The sequence below is a fragment of the Sapajus apella genome, unplaced genomic scaffold (genome assembly GCF_009761245.1).
Source record: "Sapajus apella isolate SASKATOON/1434 unplaced genomic scaffold, GSC_monkey_1.0 scaffold21, whole genome shotgun sequence".
NCBI lineage: Eukaryota > Metazoa > Chordata > Mammalia > Primates > Cebidae > Sapajus > Sapajus apella.
In genome coordinates this window covers 8,778,802-8,801,696 of record NW_022436961.1, presented here as the reverse complement: position 1 = coordinate 8,801,696, position 22,895 = coordinate 8,778,802, and the positions used below count along the sequence as shown (strand labels likewise).

Sequence of the window (22,895 nt, the reverse complement as noted above, 5' to 3'; positions counted from 1 at the left end):
TGAAAGTGAGCTATGAATTTTCACTAATAATGATATACAGATTTGATAGACATTGAACACCCAAATGCACAGAAATAATCCACCTCACTTATGTTACAGCAGAGATCGTTATGCAAATTCAATAAAAATTACATGGATTAACAGCTATTCTAGCATTACATATGAACCTACTAACTTTTATACCAAAGGAGCACTGAGGCCCTGAGATCTAAGGCTAGCATGAATTTCAATAGTTAGATTAAAAGAACAGATCCGAAGATTGTAAACCTTCAGACCCCATGTTCAGATCTTGAGAGTACTGTATACCTTAAGAGTTCCTCCCTGCTCTTGAATGGGTCTTTAGCCATAAGGTTATACCTGTCCTGTAGCCGTTTCTTTTTTCTCTCTCCATTTTTCCTCCATGTGACATTTCTGTTGCTGCGTATAAGTCCCTAGAGGACTAAGCATCAGTAGTCGCAGCTATCATGAGTGATTTCTATAAAGCATTTCAGGGTGAAAGGTGCTTCATCTATCTACAATGCTATCATTATCAGTCATCTCAGAAAAATCAGAGCTGAGCCTCCTTCCTCTGTGATAGCAGCTGCAGACTGCTGATATCCTCTTGATATGGATTTCTTGATTGTTAACCTAGAATACAATGTATATTGCTTTGATATAAATGCATGCAGAAAAGCTTCTTATTTGAAGGATTAAAAGTAAAATCTGGTTTTGTTCTAATTTCATTCTGTTCTCTTTGAACAGCAGGAGTACAGACTTATTTTGACTATCCTTCTGCTCAGGGCAATGGGATTTTGATATATAAACAAAAGAAGGGATTTATTTTAAACATCTAGGCCTAGACCAAGCAAGAAACTAGGGCTACGAGTCAGTGACATGAAAATTGGACTTTATTGCATTAGGAGCAACTCTAGATATTTTTCCCTAATTGATTCAGCAACTGTAGAAAAGTTCATTTACTATAATCCATATTACTTTGCATTGTACCTCAATCAAAAACTACTTTTCCATGATCAATAACAATTAGACAAATGAAGAGAAATGGCAGCATTGATGGTGATAGATCTCAAGATTGATACCTGCCATTCTTTTAAAAAAAATAAAGCCAGAGAAATAGCTAATTGCATTATATTGAATTTGAAATCTTTTAGAAACACCTTAGAAAGGGCTTTGAAAATAAGTCAGAAATATCCTAGGTCAGGAAGTCAAGTAAAACAGATATATCTAAACCTTTTTCACTAATGTTTTATTAAGTTATTAAGATCTAACAAACAATAGGAAAGACATGGAAATAAAATCAAGGACACAAGCGGGATAAAAACTGGTACCTTATAGGAATGTTCAAAGAATGAAATAATTCCACCTGAAAGGCCTTTATAAATGGTAGTCTTTGGTTTTCATGAAGAACTATGGTTTGTGTCCAACCAAAGGATAGTAATAAAAAAAGGCAAATTATAGCAGGAGGCATACTAAACATAAGTGATTAAAAAATGAGTGAGCAACCGTAAAGGAACTAATGGCTTGTATGAATGAACAATGAAAAGGATTTACCTTCTGGTGCAGTCCATGTCAATACAGCTATGTGCATGCATCCCATATCTCAGATGCTGGCTGCTTTGTGATGGGCATTCTCATTTTTCTCTTTGGTTCATTTCAAAAACCTGTAGTGGATGCTTTGGACCGATATTTCCAGGAGAACAAAATTGCAGTAGTACAGAGGGAAAGCTCATTACACATTGTTAGAATCAAGATGGGATGAGTTAAACTAAGGATAGTACTGACAGGGGAAGACAGGGGAGCACTTGCAATGGAGCATGAGGAGTTGCAGCACAGAGAGATGGAGGTTGGGGTGGAGACCTCATTGGCACAACAAGAGGTCATCAGTGTGTATGCAAGATCATTAAGTAGGCGTGTACAGTGCACAACCTGCTTAACCATCCATGGGAGAGAGCTACCCAGCAGTAAAGCACACTCAATACAACTCTTCCTGACAATTATGATTTAATATTATACCACAATTTAATTTGATCAAAACACTATGACAGCAAGACTATGTGACCAAATCTAAAACACATAAGAAGCAGCAGTTAGTAAAGTGGCAAGGTCCTGGAACTGTGTATGCAGATGAAGTCTGGTGGATAGTATATCCCTACAACCCAAATTACTACAGGACAGTAAGCCTTGGGGAATATTAATATTAAAAGGTCATAATTATATCATAACCAATGTAACTTTCTTTTATTTGGGGGGATTTCTCTCTTCAAAATACCAGACCTTCCAAAAAAAAATCTGGAAACACCAAACTCATACTTTTGCTTTCTGATTTGTAGAAGTTATTGAACTGTGTTACAACTGCCTACAAAATACAAACACTTTCTTCTAACATCTTGCTGAAGCAACCCTTAACTTTCTTTGATTATATGTCTTCTAGCATCTATCCTTACCATCCCTCTCCATCCATTATCCTCATAGGGCTCAGAAAAATCTTTCTAACATATAATGAATTGGATAATAGTATTGTCCTTTCTGAATCATTTCTATAACTTTCAATTATACTTCAATTTGATTCCAGGATTGTGCTAATGGGCCCGAAATGGCCTGTGAGATACTCTTCCCCCATAGCCTTAGCTCATACTACTCCCCCTAGTTTGTGATTCTCAATGCACTAAGCACTACTTTAAGTGGGGAACTTTTCCTCTCAATCTCCCTTTCCTGCCTTTCTGTTAAGAGCCCTCCCTAGTATCTGAGAAGCTATGAGACCATCTTTCTTAGCAGATGATTTACGGGTTTTTGTCCTGGAGAAGAGCAGAATTAGCCAGAAACCCTGAGAGTCTCCCATATTTCCTTTATTTGATAAAATAGTTTGTAAATAGTTACCTAGGAGCGCCCCACTTTGATTCCTAATAGTGTTGTTCATTGATGAGCTTCTGATGAGATTTTAAGAAGCCCCAAGAGGCAAGAAAGAAAGGAGACAGATGGAAAACCAGCTATTATAAGTGTAATGATGAGTATGAAAAATGAGAACAAATCCATTTAGAAATAATACATTTTAAAAAGCAAAGGAAAGAGATTGTTATCTATAGCAGGAGAAACCTAAGGAAGTAATGAATATAAAATTCCAAAATTAAAGTACCAATGGACCTACAAAGTCAAAGAGGAATTACTAAACATAATATAAATATACATAAGAGAGACAGGGAATGCAAGCAAATGAATGAGAAAGCCCAGTATGAAACATTTTTTAATATTTTGAATTGACTTGCATGATATAAAAATAAGAGCATGAGAAAAAAGTTAATTTTGAATCTTGGAAAAAAGTCACAATTCCTAAAATTTTGACTTGTTATAAAATTAGCATTGATTCCAAGTTCTCATCGGTCCAAGACTCAGCCATATGAACATTCTTGTTGTGTCTCAAAGGGACAAAATAGACGGTAGTACTTCAGGCAGGTTTATTTTCCTTCGATTATGCTATTTACTTTCTACAATGCAATGACGTTTATCAATTATCTTTTGTTAAAAATAAAATGCTGTATGTACAATGCACACACATCTTGTTGAAAACAGGGCAGAGCTTTCACTATTTTAGTTTCACTCAGGCATCTAGTACAAGTCTGCTCTTATGTTAAGCTATTTTGTGTTCCTACCTTCTCACTTAAAGGTGACATGGAGATCCAATTTATAAGCATCCAATTGAATGCAGTCATTCATGTCTTGTGAGCACATACACAAATATAGTAGGTTTGAACGGGTTTGCTGTGCTTGTCACAGTTCATTGGAAGGCGAAGATGAATCAACAACAAAAAGGACATTTTAAATTATCGTTTTGATTTCAATTTACTGCTACACCCACAAGTCTCTCTAAGTAATAGAGCAAATAAATAATCACTCTATAGCAGGAAAACCACTCATCCTTTACAAAAGCCAGGAGGACTGTAATAATTACTAGGGACTTGAATAGGGCTAAATCGTCAACTAAAAATGATAACAGGCAGTATGAATATTATGACTCCAAAATAGAGCTTGTAGAATTTTTAATTTTGCTTTATTTTGGATTTTTTTTCTACTGAGAATCATGAAACAATATGATCAGAACAGAGTTTATATAGTTTCTATAACAATTCACTTGGAACAAAACTAGAATATGAAAAAATTATCTGAACCAGAACAAACATTTCTTTTATTCTGGTAGTTCCAATTATATTTTATGTAATCAGAATATATTGCTAAACATATACATGTAGATTTCTGTGTTTGAATGATTATGTGTGTATGTGTTCACCAAAGTTTTGGGATGCCTGCTATACAACAGATATGAAATATCAAACATTTCATTTACTCTTTACAATAAATCTGTTAAATGGGCATTATAATTACTAATTTAGAGAAGAAGAAAAGGAGATGAGGTTAAAGTATAAAGCACTGTGAATGAAGGTGGTTGTCAGGTTAGCTGCAGGGGTGTGGGTGTTTTCCTTTATTTTTTTGAGGGGGGAGGTAGTTTTATTTTAATTTTATGGGCTCCTTTCCCCCTTTTATGGTGATCTAATTGCATTGGTTAAAAGCAGCTAAGCAGTTATTTAGAATATGCTCTCTAGCCAAGTCTAACTTTATTTAGATGCTGTAGATGGACAAGCTTGGTTGTTTGAACCAAAATGTGAACATTAAACAAACATCACAGCCCTCACTAATAGCATTGTGACTTTGCTGTCAAGCGTAGATTCCCCCCTTCAGAGAAAGCTTGTGATCGTTCTGTATGGCTTGTCTGGAAACTTCTGTAAATCTTATGTTTTAGAAAAATATTTTTTGTTATTCTAAAGAAAAAAAATAAAAAATAACTAGGCTCAATGAACACAGCTAACTAGAAGATGATGCACAATTTGTACCCAGGAATTTTGGCCCCTGTTATGGGTTAAATTGTGTTTCCCCAAACTATGTGTTGATATTCTAATCCCCAGTACCTGAGAATGTAAACTTATATAGAAACAGGTTGGTTGCAAATCAGTCAGATTAATTAATTAAGATGAGGTCATACTGGAGTGGGATTGGCCATTAATCCAATATGACTGGTATCTTTATAAGAAGACAACAAGGGACACAGAGACAGGCACACGAGGACAAAACAATTAGTGAGATTTTAAAATGTCCATTGTTTTCATCCACTCAGCCTATGACGCTTTGTTATTGCAGCTCTGGAAAGCGAATAGACACCCTGAACCAGTGTTCCTTCTCCTGTGGCACACTGCCTCAACTTTTTAGAAATAGAGTGGGAACAAAGGAATTTTGAAGCAATGAAAATGATTTTCCTCTAAAGTTTTCTACAACTTCCAAATGTTCATCTTCTCTCTTCTTTTTCCCTTTCTATCTTTCAATTTATTTGTCAGACATGGAGATAAACACTATACACACATTATTTTATTTTATTCTAGCAATAGTCAAAGGATAATTACTACTATTATTATCTTTATGTTATAAATGAAGAAACTGAGGCTCAGAGAGTCAAACCTGCCAAAGGTTGTAAATAAAATAAGTTATGGAACTGGGATTCAAAGCTGAATTTACCTGATTTCAGAGCCCAAGTTCAATCCACGTTCTCATACTGCATTATATCAGTCTAATTCAGTCCATGATAATATGTCATTCATTATTTATACTTTTGAATAAAAGTAAACAAAAGTAAATGATGCAACATCTAAAACAAATGGCTGAGTAAATTATTTTCTGTGGAGACTTATGGAATAGGATGCAGAAAGAACAAATATTTGGTGCCAGCTTACACTGTATTAGGTAATAGGTTAAATCGAATTTACATATCTTCTTATTTAATTCTCAAAATATAATTTAGGTCTATTGTCCAGGCAAGCATTGAGGCTCAACAAGGCAAAGAAAATCACTCAGGATTGTATAGAGTATACGTGACAGAGGCAAGATTCAAATCTAGTGTTTTATGTCTTATACTTTCCAATTCCCCTGAAATAGAGGAGAAATTCGTCACTACAAGCAACTTACTGCATTCTTCCTTTCTTTCTTTCTTATCTTTATCTCATTTTCCATACATATATCTATAGTATTCATAATTTTAGCCCTGCCAATGACCTCCTTCACTTTCTGTTTTTTTTTTTAAGAGACTTCTAAAATACCACCAGTGGCTTTTCACAGATGCCACATTCTGAAGAACTGTGGGGGAATGTCCACACATGTAGGGAAAGATGCCCAGCATTCAAGGCAGTGGCTGTATGTGTTCCATCAGGCCATAGGCTAGGCATCTGATTTCCTTTCCAAAAGCCAATTGCAGAGGACCAACAGAACACTATTATATAAGGAAATGAGGTACCCTGGTTCCTACGTTTATGTTCTCCCATCTATCAAAGACTATAGAAATGGTTCATTGTTAAGTTAGGAGTGGAAGAAAGGCTGAGAAGTGTAAGTGAAATGACTCTGTACCCTAACATATCACTGACTGCTATGAACTAAATTGTGTTACCATAACATTGATATATTAAAGCCCTAACCTCCAAAGTGAAGGTACTTGGAGATTAGTCTTTTGGGAGGTAATTAGCTTTAGATGAGGCTATAAGATTGGGGCTCTCATGATGAGAGTAGTGCCTTTATAAGAAAAGGCATATCAGAGAGCTTACTTTCTCTCTGTTTCTCTTCTATGTGAAGACACAAGAAGGCAGCAGTCTTCAAGCCAACAAGAGGGATTTTGCCTGTGGAACTGTGAGAAATAAATTTCTGCTGTTTAAGTTGCCAGTGTATGGTGTTTTGTTACAGTAACCCAAGGAGACTAAGACACCACCCAGTAGAAATTTTCGCAGTGATGATGAAAATGTTACATATTTTTGATATTCAATATTATTGTCACTCACCACATTTGGGTAATGTAGATGAAGAACTGAACTGTTAATTTATTCAATTGTATTTAATTAAAATTCATCTAGTTGTATTTGGTGAGTGCTTATCATATTGGACAGTGCAGCTGTACAACATAAGGCTAAACACAGTCTTGTTGCAACTTGTTCCCCAAGGAAGAATGCAGTATAGCTGCCTGGCCCCATCATGCCCATAGATATTCACATCTGCCCCAACAGCTGGTCCTGCAGTGGCCATGCTCCACTGACAGGCCGCTGAAGAGCCATTCAGCATGACAGGTGGCCCAAAAGCAGCCTCATCTCCCCAGAGAGTCAGATGCCTGACTATCTGTGCCCATACATGCCAGACTGGTCCTTAGCATAATATAAACTATAACACTGTCATCACAGATTCTCACAGCCTAAGCCACTGAGGTAATTGCAGACATTGCTGTCACAAAAGATGCTAACAGGGATTACAGCTAAAGAGACTGCACTGTGCTACTGAGTCTACTCAGAACCAAACTGAATGCAACATAACCAAATAAAACCCAAGAACTCATCTATAGGAAAGAGCCTTCTCATAAAAGTTACTTCACAAAGATCATACCATTGCACTACAGCCTAGACAGAGTAAAATCTCATTTCTAAATTAAATAAGTAATTTTTAAAAGGCACTTTTTATGCCAACAGATATGTAGATATCAATGTAAGGACACAAGAAATAAAAAATCAAGAAAACACGCCACCCTCCAAAGAATACAATAAGTCTCCAGTAATACACCTCAAAGAAAAGAACAGTAACAAATGCCTGAAAATAAATTTAAAATAATTACCTCAAGAAAACTCATTGAAATACAAGGAAATACACACAAATAATTCAATAAAACAAAAATAATTCATGATCTGAGTGAAAATCAACAGTCATTATTATGCAAAAGAATTAAACAGAAAACGTGGGGCTAAATAAATCAATAAATAAAATTTAAAAACACAACTGAGTACTTCAACAATGGAATATATTAAACAGAAGAAAAGAGTGCTTAAATGTGAAAACAGGTATTTTTGAAATAACCCAGTCATAATATTAAAAATAAATAAAAGAAATAAAAGCTAAAGGATGCCTAGAGGACTCATGGGACACCATTAAACAAACAGCTATTTGTATTATAGGAGTTACAGTGGGATAAGAGAGGGGGAATGGCACAGAAAACCTATTTAACAAAATAGTAGCCTACATCTTCCCAAGTATGGGAGAGAGATATGATCTCCAGATTCAGAAAGCTCAGATATCTCCAATTAAATTTAATCCAAAAAGATCTGCTCCAAGGCATGTTATACTCAAATTATCAAATTCAAAACAGAGATAATTCTAAAAGATAAAAGAGAATAGCATCAAGTTACACATGAGGCAATCTCTATTAGACTACCTTCAGACTTCTCAACAGAAACCTTTCAGGCCAGCAGAGAATAAAATGATACATTCAAAGTTTTGAAAGAATAAAAAACCTGTCAGCTTAGAATACTGCTTTCAACAAAGCTATACTTCAGAAATATAGCAGTAAATATTTCCCCGGACAAACAAAATCTAAGAAAATTTATGACACTAAATCAACCTTATGAGAAATGCTTCAGGGCGTGCTGCATCTTGAAACAAAACAAGAATAATTACTATCATGAAAATACAATAAAATAGGAAACTTGCCAGTAGAGGAAAATTCATAAATTGAACTCAGAATACACCAGCAATGTAACAGTGTAACGTAAATCTCTCAATCCTTTAGTATGGAAGTTTAAAGTCAAAATAGTTTAAAAATGATAAGGTATCATTAGCAGCTAAGGAACGCATAATAGATTTTTAACAAAGTAAATTGAGACAACAAAAATATAAATTGTGGAGAGGAGAGAAAATGTCTAGAGTATTTTTATGCCCCCAAAGTTAAATTGCTCTCAGCTTAAAGTAGGTTATTATAACCACAAGCCTTTTTATGTTAGCTTTATGGTAACCACAGAGGAAGAAATTGTAGCAGGTATACAAATAATACGAGGAAAGAAAACAAGGCTCAGCATTGCAGAAAACCACCAAACCACAGAGTAAACAACAAAGAGAGGAAGAAAGAGAATCTACAAAATATTCAGAAAAAAAATTTAACAAAAAAGGAGTAAATTCTTAAGTTCTTATCTATCAATAATGACTTTGAATGTATGTGGATTAAATTTTCAAATAAAAATACACAGAGGGGCTGTATGGATATAAACAACAACAAAAACAAATAGAAAGCAGAAAAGCTAACTATATGCTGCCTGTATGAGATTCATCAAAGACAGGGATAATATCAGGTATCTTTTCCAACCACAATGATGTTAAACCATATAAATTGACAACAAGAAAAACTTTCTAAACTTTTTGAATACATAAAAATTAAACAACATGCTTTTAAAAGATCAAGCAGTTAATAAAATTTTTAAGAATTAAAAATTTTGAGACAAACGAGAATGAAAACACATCATACCAAATATAGAAGACACAACAAAAACAATTCTAAGTAGAAAATATATAATAATAAATGCCTACCTCAAAAAAAAGAAAGACTTCTAATAAATAAGCTAATGGTTCAACTCAAGGTACCAGAGAAACAAGCTCAAACTACACACGAAACTCAGATCTGATGACTTCACTGTTGAGCTGCATTAAACATTCAAATAATAATAATACCAAATATTTCTAAACTATTTCAAAAACTGAGAAGGAAGGAATACTTCCAAACTCATTCTATGAGGCTGGCATTACCCTGATTGCAGAATCAGAAAAGGACACACACACACACACGCACACACACACACATACAAAACAAAACAACAATCTACAGTTTAGTAGGTCTGATGACCATAGATTCAAAAATTCCCAACAAGACACTAGCAAACCAAAGCCATCAGTACATTACAAAGATCATTCACTATGATCAACGGAGGTCATCCCAGGCATGCAAGGACAATTTACAGAAATCTATAAATGTGATACTCCACATTAGTAGACAGAAAGACAAAAAATATATGGTCATTTCAACAGATGCAACAAAGTCCTTTGACAAAACTCAATCTCCCATCATAATAAAAATTATAACAAATTAGGCATAGAAAGTATGTACTTCAACACAATAAAGGCTATAGATGCCAGGGTCACAGCTAACATCATGCTGAACAGAGAAAAAAGCTTAACTCATTTCCTCTGAGATCAAGAACAAATAAGAACTCCCACTTTTACCACTCCTATTCAACATAGTACTGGAAGTGCTGGCCAGAGAAATTAGCCAAGAGAGAAAAAAAAGTCATCCAAATTGGGAAGAGGAAGTCAAATTGTCCTGTTTGCAAAAGACATGATATAGAGAAAACCCTAAAGATTTAAAAAACAACAACAAACCTGTTAGAACTAACAAACAAATTCAGATAAATTGCAGGATATAAAATTCACATACAAAATTCATGATATGCCAGTAGTGAACTATCTGAAAAATAAATAATAATAATTTCACTTACAATGGCCACAAAAATTAAGCTTCCTAGGAATAAATTTAACCAAAGAGGCTAAAGATCTCTACACTGAGAACTATTAAACAGTGACGCAAGACATTTAAAAAGACAGAAAAATATGGAAAGATGCCCCACAGGAATGGATTGAAGCAATTAGTATTGTTAAAATAGCTAAAGTGATGGTAGTTAAAACTACTCAAACAGATCTACAGATGTAATGCAATCCCTATCAAAATTCTAAGAACACTCTTCAAAAAATAGGAAAAAAAATCTAAAATTAATATAAAACCACAAAAGACTCTGAGTAGCCAAAGCAATCCTCAGCAAAAAAAAAAAAAAAAAAAAAAAAAAAAAAAAAAAAGCTGGAAGCATCAAACTACCTGACTTCAAAATATATTACCGACATATAGTAACCATGACATAAAAACAGACACGGATCAGTGGAACAGAGCAGAGAGCCCAGAATTAAATTCATAGATCTTCAGCAAATTGATTTTCAACAAAGTTGCTAAGAACACAGATTGTAGAAAAGACAATATTTTCAATAAACAGTGCTGGAAAAATTGGATATCTACATATAGAAGAATGAGACCTCTACCTGTCACCATATAGAAAAAACCACTCAAGTGGAATAAAGACTTAAATGTAAGATGGAAAATTATGAAAATTATGAAAGAAAACACACAGGGGAAAGATTGCATGACATTGGGCTGAGCAAGGATATTTTAAACAAGACCTCAAAAGCACAAAAATAGACAAATGAGATTACATCAATCTAAAAAGTACAACAAATGAAACTATTAACAGAGAGAAGAGAAAATATACAAAATGAAAGAAAATGTTTACAAATTACACATCTAACAAGGCTTTAACATCCAGACTACATAAGAAACTCAATTAGATAGCAAAAAGACAAGTAACTTGATTTTAAAATGAGCAAAAGACCTTAATAAAAATTAATTAAAAAAAGAGAAAGAAAAAAGAAAAAGGAACATACAAATCACCCACAGGAATCTTTTTAAAATGCTTACCATCACTAATCAATCATCAGGGAACTGCAAATCAAATTCACCATGAAGTACCACCTCCCTTTAAGTAGAATGGCTATTATCAAAAACATAAAAGAAAATAGATGTTGTCAAGGATGTGGAGAAAAGGGGTTACTTGCACACTTGGGGGGAACTGTAAATAGTACAACCATATGGAAAATAGTATGGAGGTTGCTCAGAAAATTAAAAAGAAAATTAAAAACCTACCTATGATCCAGCAATTCCATTACTGCATATATTTTCAAAGAGTATAAAATTAGAAGTTGAGAGATTATCTGCACTCCCACGTTTATTGCAGCATAATTTACAATAGCCAAGATATAGAATCAACCTAAGTGTGCAACAACAGATGAATAGATAACTAAAATGTGGTATCTATATATGTACACACACATATAATGGAATACTATTCAGCCATAAAAATGGATGAAGTCTTGTCATTTGTGACTACATGACGAACTTGGAGGACATTATATTAAGCTAAATAAGCTAGCCACAGAAAGATAATAGTTCTTGATCTCACTCATATGTAGAATTAAACAAAACGAAACTTGATTTCGTAGAAGCAGAGAGTTCAAGAGTGGTTACCAGAGACTGGCAAGGGGAGAAGCTAAGGAGAGGATGGAAAGAAGTTGGTCAGTGGGTACAAAGTTACAAGTAGATAGAACAAATAAATTCCCGGTGTTGTGTTGCACAGTGGGGTGACTACGGTTAACCGTAAACTAGTGTGTATTACCAAATAGCTAAGAGAGGTTTTTGACTGTTCTCACCACAAAGAAATGATAAATGTATGAGGTGATAGATACACTAATGACCCTGAAAGATCATTGTAAAACATAGATATGCAATGAAACATCAAATTTTACCCCCTCGATATGTACACTTACAATGTCTCAGTTAAATAAAATTAACAACTAAGTTAAAAAAGTCTAAAGCTAAACAGAATATATGCTAAATGATCTTCTGGAACAGGCTTGGTATCTTAGGTTTAGGCCCAAAATAAAGCAACTGTAGGGCGGGGACATGCACCCAAAAATATTGGAGGATGCCGTCAGGACTGATGCTTGACTGGAAATACAATTAAGCCAAAGGAGAATTTTCACTGAAACTTTGATCCCATAAGATTCCCTGGTGGCAAGGTGGCCCTTCAGAAGTGTCCTGTCCTAAGGAATGGAGGCTGGGCCTTTAGACCCTGTACCATTCCCCACAAGTGGCCTGTCACTGGTTGAGCTTTGCCCCCAGTGAATATCATGATTTAGGTAAGAATGTTCTCCTTCATGGAGGGCATTAACAGTGACTCATCTGCCATGTGCACAGCTACTCCCATCTGTGGGCAGAATATTTGTCTCAGTTCTGAAGGAGAAATCTGGGCTGTAGAGCATAGTATCAACTACACTTGATTCAAAATATTCTTTTGCTTTATTGCCATAAAAATGTTCTTACCTATCTGATTATAGTCCCAGTTTTTTGACTTATAAGATACATGTATCACCATAAGGGCATTGAATGTATATTGCTAATCCTGTATGCAGGTTTACCTCCAAAGGAAGCATTGCGTAGAACAACTTAAAGAAAAAAAAAAAAGACTTATTTTTAGAGATAGTTCTCTTAAATTATCAAAAACTATAAGGGATGATCTTTTCAGAAAGATTTACCGGAAGGTTGAGAGGCCCAAATTTTAGTGTTCTGGCTGTTTATTCTACTAATCAAATGCCAAAAGTGGACAGAAAAACCAAGTAAGGATTTCATTTTAAGTATTAGGAAATTAAAGCCTAGAAATATAGATACAAGTGCTTAATATTTTTATTCATGTATCTATTCAATGTGTTATTCATTGAATTTCAACTATGTGCCAGATACTGCTAAATACCAGGATATAAAAAAATAAGGTATGAGTCTTGCAGTTGAGGGTCTGTAGTCTCAAAGAAAAGCCAAGTGAACTATAAAATAATGTGGTAACTGCTCTGTATTAGGTTGGATTGTGGTCCCCCAAAGATATGATCATGTATATCAGCAGAATGTGACTTTATTTGGAGTCAGAACGTTTGCAAATGTACTTAAGTTCAGGATCTCCATATGAGATCATCTTGATTTTGGTGGTCCCTTAATCCGATGATTAATGTCCTTTAAAAAGACAGAAGACGGGACACATAAAGACACAGGGAAGAAGGCCAGATGAAGACAGAGGCAGAGGCTGGGGCTATGCTTCCCAATCTAAGGAGTGCCAGGACCCCTGGAAGCCAAAAGGAATAATGAAGTATTCTTCCTTAGAGCCTTCAGAGGGAGTGTGGTCCTACCAACACTGATTTTTGAATTCAGGCCTAAAAGGTGTGAGAGCAGAAATGTCCTCTGTCTCCAGTCACTAAGTGGTGGTTTGTAGTTGTAGCAGCCCAAAGAATTCCCTACATGCTGTAACAGAGAGAAGCAAAATACATGGTGAAATAGAGTAGAACCAAGCTCTGTCTGGGGGACAATGTGGTTTTCCAATGGACAGGATTTAAAAGCTCTGGACAGGACCCAGAACTTTTAGAAAAGTATTTTCCAGGGAAGTTAGTTTAGGGTCAATCTACCATTTCATTCCTGTTGGCAGAGCTTAAGTTGGTAGTGCTGGCGATGTTTGGGTAATGATAAGCTCACTATGCAGTTGACATTTGAACAAAAAGGATTTGAACTAACTACAAGTGTTCACTCACACAGATTTTCTTCTACCTCTGCCACTTCTGAAAGAGCAAGACCATCTCCTCCTCTGCCTCCTCTTCCTCAGCCTACTCAGCCTTCATCAAGAGGATGAAGACCTTTATGATGATCCATTTCCAGTTAATAAATAGTAAATATATTCTCTCTACTTTCTAATTTATTTATTTATTTTTAGATAGAGTCTTTCTCTGTCACCCAGGCTGGAATGCAGTGGTGCAATCTTGGCTCACTGCAACCTCCGCTTCCCGGGTTCAAGCGATTCTCCTGCCTCAGCCTCCTGAGTAGCTGGAATTACAGGCACACACCACCATGGCACAGCTAATTTTTGTATTTTTAGTAGAGACAGGGTTTCACCATGCTGGCCAGGCTGTTCTCGAACTTTGATCCATGCACTTTGGCCTCCAAAAGAGTTGGGATTACAGGCATGAGCCACCATGTCCAACCTACTTTCTGAATTTCTTAACATTTTTCTTTTCTCTAGCTTACTTTACTGTAAGAATATAGTATATCATATATAGAACACATAAAACATCTGACAATTGACTCCATGTAATCAATAAGGTTTCTAGTCAACAGTAGACTATTGGCAGTTAAGCGTTTGGGGAGTCAAAAGTTGTATGCAGATTTTTGCCTGCACAGGATTGGGAGTTCAGCAACCCTGTCTCCCATGTTCTTCAATAATCAACTGTGGCTACCTTGAACTATGTAGAGTTTATTTTAAGGATAGACATGGAAATAAGTAAACAAGGATTTCAGCCATATGCATAGATTTGAAGGGAAACCAAGCAAAACAAAGCATCCAGGCTGAGAAGGAGCAGAAACAGCAGCAAAACCAAGGTCTCTGAGCTTGAACAAGTCAGTCATTTGAATCCTAAGTAACCCTAGAAATCTCTGCAGCAAAGCTTCTCAAATTCTATTCTAACTCCTTAGTATTAATTCAGATCTACCTCTATATCTGTCCACTTATTTTTCTGTTAACAATTTAATGATTTCCCTCCAGATTTCCTAACACAAACTCCAGGAAAATAATCATATTGACTCACCTAGTAATCTACCAAGTCATGTCAGAGGATACTGATCATCCTATTCTACTTTTCAAAGGCTGTCAAAGGTGACAAACAAACAGGTGGTAAGGTTCTAGAAAAGGCTACAGTTGTGAAGGGCCTTAAATGTCTATCTGAACAATTTTAATTTTATTCTTTGTATTGAGGTAATTAAAAGATGCTTTTGTATGGGGAAATGTCATGATTAGCTTTGCTTTTTTGGAAGGCACCTATTAAATTAAAGACTGAAATGCAATGGGACTCATGGTAAAGTTGTTAGCAAGAAGCTTTTCTAGTGTTCAAACCAGATAAGGGCTGAAATACAACTAGAGCCCAGTGTTTTCTTGCCATCTACGCCTTAGCAGTTTCATGCAGAAAGCTGTCTAAAATATGAAGCACACAGATCTTTTGAGATTTCCTGCTTTAATCTTCGCTTTCTTATGCAGCTTCAATGATCACCAATTTATCAGTGGAAAAGGGGATGTGATGACTTAGGGTTTGTGGGAGGCGATGTACCATGCTTCCACACTGGAAGCAAGAAAAACCCCAAAACCTTGGCATTTCTATCCATGATTTTAACAGCTTGAGTTATAGAAATGCTTTTTGCTGTAGAAAAAGGAGACAGGCATCAACCAAAACACCTTCCAAAAATGACTGTGTAATAAAGATTAAGTATAGAGTGAATCCATTTTGCTTTAGGTAAAAGACAAGCCCAGATTTTTATTATTGCTGTCTTTTTAAATGTTTTCCTTTTCTCTCTCTTTCAATTAAGATACAACTTTGAGTTTTAAGCGTTCCAATCGCATCATTATCAAGACGCTTCGCAGAGGGGAGGAGGGAGGGTTAGCAAGATTTATACATATACAGTGCATGCAAATACAATAGGCAGAGTAGGAAACAAAGACTCCTGTCAACCAGGCATTTTCTGTCTTACATTTCAAACTGTCATTTTAAACAAGCAAATACAAACATTCCCCAGCAATGAGAAAGAGCAAAGCAGGCTGTTGTGTTTTTTTTGGGAGGGGAGTCTTTTTTTTTGGGTCCCACTTTTCATCTTTCAGTGAGTTTCCTAACAGCATTTTTGACAAATAACATGCTTTTTCCATTTGCGATAAAAATCACTAAAGAATAGGCAGCTCTCCCTTCCTTTATCAGCTTCCTTTGTTGCTGCTGCCCAAGGAGAATTATTTTTCTATTCCAAAGAAGGCCTCAACCAAAAGGGAGGTGTTGTATAATGAGTAATTACACCAAATCATTTCATTAACCCTTTATTGTCCTCAAATCTGATTTAACCTGCTGCAAAAAAAAAAAAAAAAGAACATAATTGAAATTATAGGAAATCCATAACAATAAAGGATAGAGCTGGAAGAGATATGCTTGCATGGTGTGTGATGGAAAAATGCACCTTCAGGGGCACTGCCTGACCTTTTCAAGAAACCAGCATTCACAATTGTGTCCTAGAAGCGCATTGAGTTTTCAAAGATACCAAAGGAAAAAGAGATGAGAACAACATACTACAGTTAAATGTACTTATCCTCCATTTACACTGACTATTTTGTGCAGTTGGGAAGAGCATGGGCTCTGTAATCAGATGAAAAGTCTGGATCTAAATTTCCCATCAGACAAGTTACCTAGCCCATCACCTATCTTCCTGAGATAATGGAGATTATGTTGGCTCCTAACTCATGGAAGATTGTGAAGATGAAATTCAACACTGTATATAAAGGTCTGCCATATAGTAGATCCCTGAAAAATGTTAGCAGTTTAAGATAAGGTAGACAACAGCATCTTTATGCTCTACATTAAATGACTACCCTTGCACTAAAAGAGTATATCATCTAATGTAGACCATAAAGATTCCAGAGATATTACTGTTTTCTTTGATAAATTTGGTAAATTGGTTTTAATTCCAGGTCTGTTTGGAAGTCACCAATCACTCTTCAATTTGTTGTAATATCACACAATTATTCTTGGCCTCTGTTTTCTATCTAAAGCAGGAATATTTTATTACTATTGTCTGTATCACAAGGAAAAGAGATGACAGTGATCTCATCTAATTTTAGAATTATTTATCAAAGAAAGATTTAGCAGTGTAGTATATTAAAAGTACTTGTTCATAGTACTCAAATAAACTCAGATTTAGCATCTCATTTGTTTAGTAATCTTAATCGGTGCATTCTCTTTGGGTCACAGTTTCTTCATTTATGGAGTAGGGGTAGTAATAACTACAGAATAGTGTTAATGAGAGAATAAAGTATAGAATTTTATTTTGAAATAATGTTAGACTCAGTGAGTTGTAAAAGTAACACATCCAGCTTCCCTTGATGTTTCTTCATCCAGCTTCTTTCGATGTTAACAACCTTCCTAGCCATACTACAATTATCAAAAGCAGGAAACTAACATTAATATCATTCAAATTTAGAGATTGCAAACTAATGTATATGTATTATTCAAATTTCATCAAATTTCCCATTAATGTCCTTTTTTTTTTTTTTTTTTGTGGTCTGGGATCCAATTCAGAATTTGGTAGGGCGTTTAGTTTTCAAGTTTGTTTAGTGACTTCCAGTCTGTGGTAGTTTCTCAGTCTTTCTTCATTGTTCACGACCTTGATACTTTTGAATCTTGTAGTACTGGCAATTTACTTTTTAGACTCTCCTTCCATTTGGACTTGGCTGATTTTTATAAATGATTAGAATGAGATTACACATTTTTGGAAAGAATGCAACCTAATGTGTAGCATTGTGATGAGTGCGTGATGAGTCTTCCTCAGTGCAACATAACAGGGAGAACATTATGTTGTGGTTTGTTATTACTGACATTAATTTTGATCACTTGATAAAGATGGGTCTGCCAGATTTTATCACTGTACGGTGACCATTTTTTTCTTTGTAATGAATGTCTTATGGTGAGATATTTCGAGACCATAAAAATGTCCCGTTTCTCATACTTCTGTCCACTAATTTTATTATCTACCCACAATGCCTGTCTGTAGCCCTTATGTACTGACCACCTAAAGATGAATTATTATTCATTATTCTTGCATGTTAATTGGAATTTTACTGCAAGGAAGAGTTATCTCTTCTTCCTTATTTATTCATTCACTTATTTACTTATATCAGCATGGACTCATGTATATCTATTGTATTTTATGGGTTATAACCTCTTTCCTTGAATTTTCCTAGATTTGGCCATTGAGAGTTATGTCAAATTAGACTCTGAGTTGTTTGAAACTGATCCCATCATTTTTTGAGTGTTTACTTTCTGGAATGACAAAAATTCTCTGCTCAACTTGTACTTTTTCTACTCAACCCTGAAATCAGCTATTTCTCCAAAGAGTCTTGGTTTTTATATTTGGGAAATTGCATTTAGATATCAAGATCCAGATGGTAGGTGTGCTTATGCCTACAAAGATATTATTGCTTCTAGGCGCTTGCAATAAATATGGTTAGAAAATGTGTATATAATACAAACACACACATATGCACATGCACATATGCACATAACTATATGTGTACATATACATGTATGTTCTACAGGTCAGAACCATAACAAAAGTTGTACTCAGAGAAGTATGACTCCAGTCTGACATTTCTTGTAAATGCATATAGGATTTCCTGACCCACATCCCTCCATTTGAGAATTCTTCCCTAAGACAATTTTCTTTTTTTTTTTTTTTTTTTTTTTTTTGAGACGGAGTTTCGCTCTTGTTACCCAGGCTGGAGTGCAATGGCGCCATCTCGGCTCACCGCAACCTCCGTCTCCCGGGTTCAGGCAATTCTCCTGCCTCAGCCTCCTGAGTAGCTGGGATTACAGGCACGCACCACCATGCCCAGCTAATTTTTTGTAGTTTTTAGTAGAGACGGGGTTTCACCATGTTGACCAGGATGGTCTCCATCTCTTGACCTCGTGATCCACCCGCCTCGGCCTCCCACAGTGCTGGGATTACAGGCTTGAGCCACCGCGCCCGGCCTTAAGACAATTTTCTGATTTTTATAACTTCAATCCTTTTATCCCATTTTCATTTACTCATTCTTTTTACCTTAATGTCATCTTCCCCACCTAAGTAACTTATCTCACTCTCTCTGGTTTATCTTTCTTGTATTTATTTTGCATATGTTATTAGCTACACACATATTTTCTTAGCATATAACAGATATTCATATGTGTTTTGAATTTTTTCACTTAAAAATACATCCAAGAAATTTGTCCATCTTAATTAATAAGGTATCTTCTTATTCTTTTTTATTGCTGCATAGTTCTCTATTGTGTGGCTACACCTTAGTTTACCCAAACCCTCTTCTACGTATGGCACTTGGGCTGTTTCTAATAGTTTGCATTTACAAAGAATGCTGCAGTGAATAACCTTGTGCCTATGTACTTTTGTATTGTTATAAGTATCATAACATTTTTGAAGTGTTGGGTACATAGCAAAAGTAGTCACTTGTAGACGGCCTAGACTCATACCCAGAAGTGTGTGAGGTATTAATGTTAGGAGGAGGTTGTTATTGTCTATACATGTCTGGTATATAAAGAGGAAGAAAAAGAATTGTCTCTGATTAATAAAGCTTGAAAATAAGGAGATGGTTAAGAGCACCACATGTAGCGGGAAGAAAGAGGTTGACTAGACTTGACCTGGCGTAAGGGATCTGCAAAGCCAGCTAATCTAGAGGTTTTGGGAGAGGAAAATCAGAGTCAGAAGAGAAGCCCTGAGGCCACCAGGAGCAGGATTGTTTTCAGTGCATGGAGAACAAACTATTATTAAAGATGTCACCAGGGAATCAAACGACTCTTCTCGCAGAAAGCTTGGCAAGTATGGCTTCTTTTCTAAAATATGCAAATTTCTTCAAACTGCTATTAATGAAAATATAATAGACAGAGGATACAGGAAGTAAATGGTAGTTTGTTCTCAGTCTGACATTTCTTGTAAATGCGTGTAGGATTTCTTAAACCACATCCCTCCATTTGAGAATTCTTCCCTAAGACAATTTTCTAATTTTTATGACTTCAAATCGACACATATTAAAAAGAACGATTTCTGATTGTGTGACTGTTCCTTTTAATTTTATCCTTGTTTGCCTGAAGTCAAAAAGTTATTAAGAGTCTATTAATGTAGCAAAAGAAAACAAAATCATTGAAATTATCTTTATGGTATTGCCTCGACTCATTTTGTGTTGCTGTAAAAGAATACCACAGACGTTGTTCTTTCATAATCAGCATTAATCTGTACATGGGGGTGGATCCCTCATGGCCTAAATGCCTCCATTGGGCCCCACCTCCCAACACTGGTGATTAAGTTTCCAGCACCTGAACTCTGGAGGACACATTTAAACCATAGCTGGTATCTAAACATTCCTTCTACCAGATGAAAGAGGTATTGTGATACCAATAAATACATCCTTTTTCAAATTCCAAAATCACTGAGAGAAAGATGTAGACACCAGAGAGACAAAGAACAAAATAGTAGCTTTATTACTACAAAACAGTGCAAATCTGGGGAATGTGATGCATTGGTCTTGTTAATGCTTCATCCCTATGACAGGAAAAACAGGAAAATCGAGCGTTCTCTGGCGAGGAACTGTCTATCAGAAAATAGAAGTTTCTTGCTTACAAGATAAGGCCAAAAGTAGAGAGCAGGAGCAGAATTAAGCATGCTCAAGTACTTCTTCCAAATTCATCAATTAAGAAAGTTACATCTCTTCCCATTGGGTAGGGGTATTTATAGAGAGGAGGAGGGGCTAGAGCACCTCTGTGCACATAAATTGGCTGAGGAGAAATAATTGTTTTCTTTTTCTTTCTTTCTTTATTTTATTTTATGTAAGGATGGGGTCTTGCTCTGTCACCCAGGCTGGAGTACAGGGGCACAGTCATAGCTCACTGCAGCCTGGAACTCCTGGCCTCAAGCAATGCTCCCACCTCAGCCTTCCAAAGCACTGGCATTACAGGAGTGAGTCACTGTACCAGGCCAGGATATAGTCTATTTTTAATATTTTGAATCCATCCTCACCATTGAGAAAATAACTCCCAATCTACATACTTCCGAAGATGAGATTGGAGAGCTGCTTTAACACTCTGGATGCATTCATTTCCAAAGGCATATTTTCACCTTCTGATGTGGCCCTCTGTTAGGACCCTGGAGTTTATTGTATGTATTTTGGTGGATTAGGACCTGCTGGGTCCTGACCTCAGAGGCATGCTTGATGGCGAAATTCTTAGCAAAGGGCTGTTTCATGAAAATTAAACACTCCAGACTCCTACTGCTTCCGTCTCTTGTTGTTGTTGTTTTTTTAATCTGATGCTGCTTTTACACCTTGAATTAATTATTCTTCCAAAGCTCCTTGATTTGTTTGTCTCATGCAGGGAGAGACAGGCAGGAAAGTTAATTAAATATTTTCTTGTCAGACAGCTGATGAAATCTTCACTGTCACTGGTCTTGGAGTGTGTGTATATGTATATGTGTGTGTGCGTGCGGGTGTGGGTGTTCTTAACTTACTTTTCTGTGAAGAGACTGGAAGTCAGTAATGGTCTCCTTATTTATTTTAATGGCTGCGTGGACTTTGCTTTGAAAAATATCAGACTACAGCAGCACAGAAGCAAAGTGGCAGTAGGGGTCTTACTAGTTGATTTATCAGACGGCACTCATAAGTAACTAGGGCCCTGTCATAGTCAAAACCCCTTTCCTGGGCCTTTCACTACATGGTATGTACCTAAAGATCTATTTCACTGCATCCTTTGTGCTGATAGGGATGGACACAGCCCATTGCCTACAAGGATATAGGAGGCTGTTGGAGAGAATTGTGTTGCTGCAAGAAGAACAAGGCTATTACAAGAGCAAATATCTGGGAGGGGAACAGGGAGTGAGCAATTGGGATGCTGGCAGGACTTAAATATCATCCGGGAGGAGAATGTACCGCTTTTGGTAACAAAGAATAATTTCCAGGCCTTTTGCATCTACACTCACAGATATTATTTTTTACGTTTAGACAGTTTGTTTATATATTCAAAAATAGTGTGTATCTTGTCATTAAGGAGACAATAATTTTGAAGAAGAAACATCAGATTTAGGATTCTTTGAGATTATCTTTATTATCATGTAAGCAACAATCTCCTGTCTCAGGGAAGGAAAGCATGGTTTATTATACGTAGCCAAGCATTTGAGTATACGGTATAGATAAGCTATGTGCATATGGTCCTTTTACAGAAGAATACAATTTCTCTCTCTCTCTTTTTTTTTTTTTTTTTTTTTTGAGTGGTAGTCTCACTCTGCTGCCCAGGCTGGAGTACAGTGGCTGCATCTTGGCTCACTGCAACCTCTGCCTCTCAGGTTCAAGCGATTCTTTCCCCTCAGCCTCCCAAGTAGATGGAATTACAGGTGCCTGACACCATGCCCAGCTTTTTTTTTTTTTTTTTCTATTTTAGTAGAGATGGGGTTTTACCAAGTTGCCTAGTGGTTTCAACTACTGAACTAAGGCAATTTGTCTGCCTCAGTCTCCTAAAGCACTGGGATTACAGGTGTGAGAGACTGCGCCCTGCCAAAGGGTTGTTTTGTTGTTGTCATTGTTGTTTTATTTTTTGAGATAAGAGTCTCACTCTGTCGCCCAGGCTGGAGTACAGTGACACAATCTCCACTGGCTACAACCTCTGCCTCCCAGGTTCAAGCGACTCTTCCTCCTCAGCCTCCTGAGTAGCTGGAATTATTGGTGCACACCATCACACCAGGCTATTTTTGTAGC

The 22,895-nt window shown here is 36.2% G+C and overlaps 1 long non-coding RNA gene across 1 annotated transcript in view; it reads left to right on the top strand.

Annotated features, from left to right (window-relative positions):
- LOC116558219 overlaps nucleotides 1-15,251 on the top strand; it is a 39,842-nt gene extending 24,591 nt beyond the window's left edge. The window contains exon 3 of the long non-coding RNA XR_004271905.1: nucleotides 15,123-15,251. This is a non-coding gene — a long non-coding RNA (uncharacterized LOC116558219). The remainder of the gene's footprint in view (nucleotides 1-15,122) is intronic.
- Nucleotides 15,252-22,895: the final 7,644 nt, after the last annotated feature.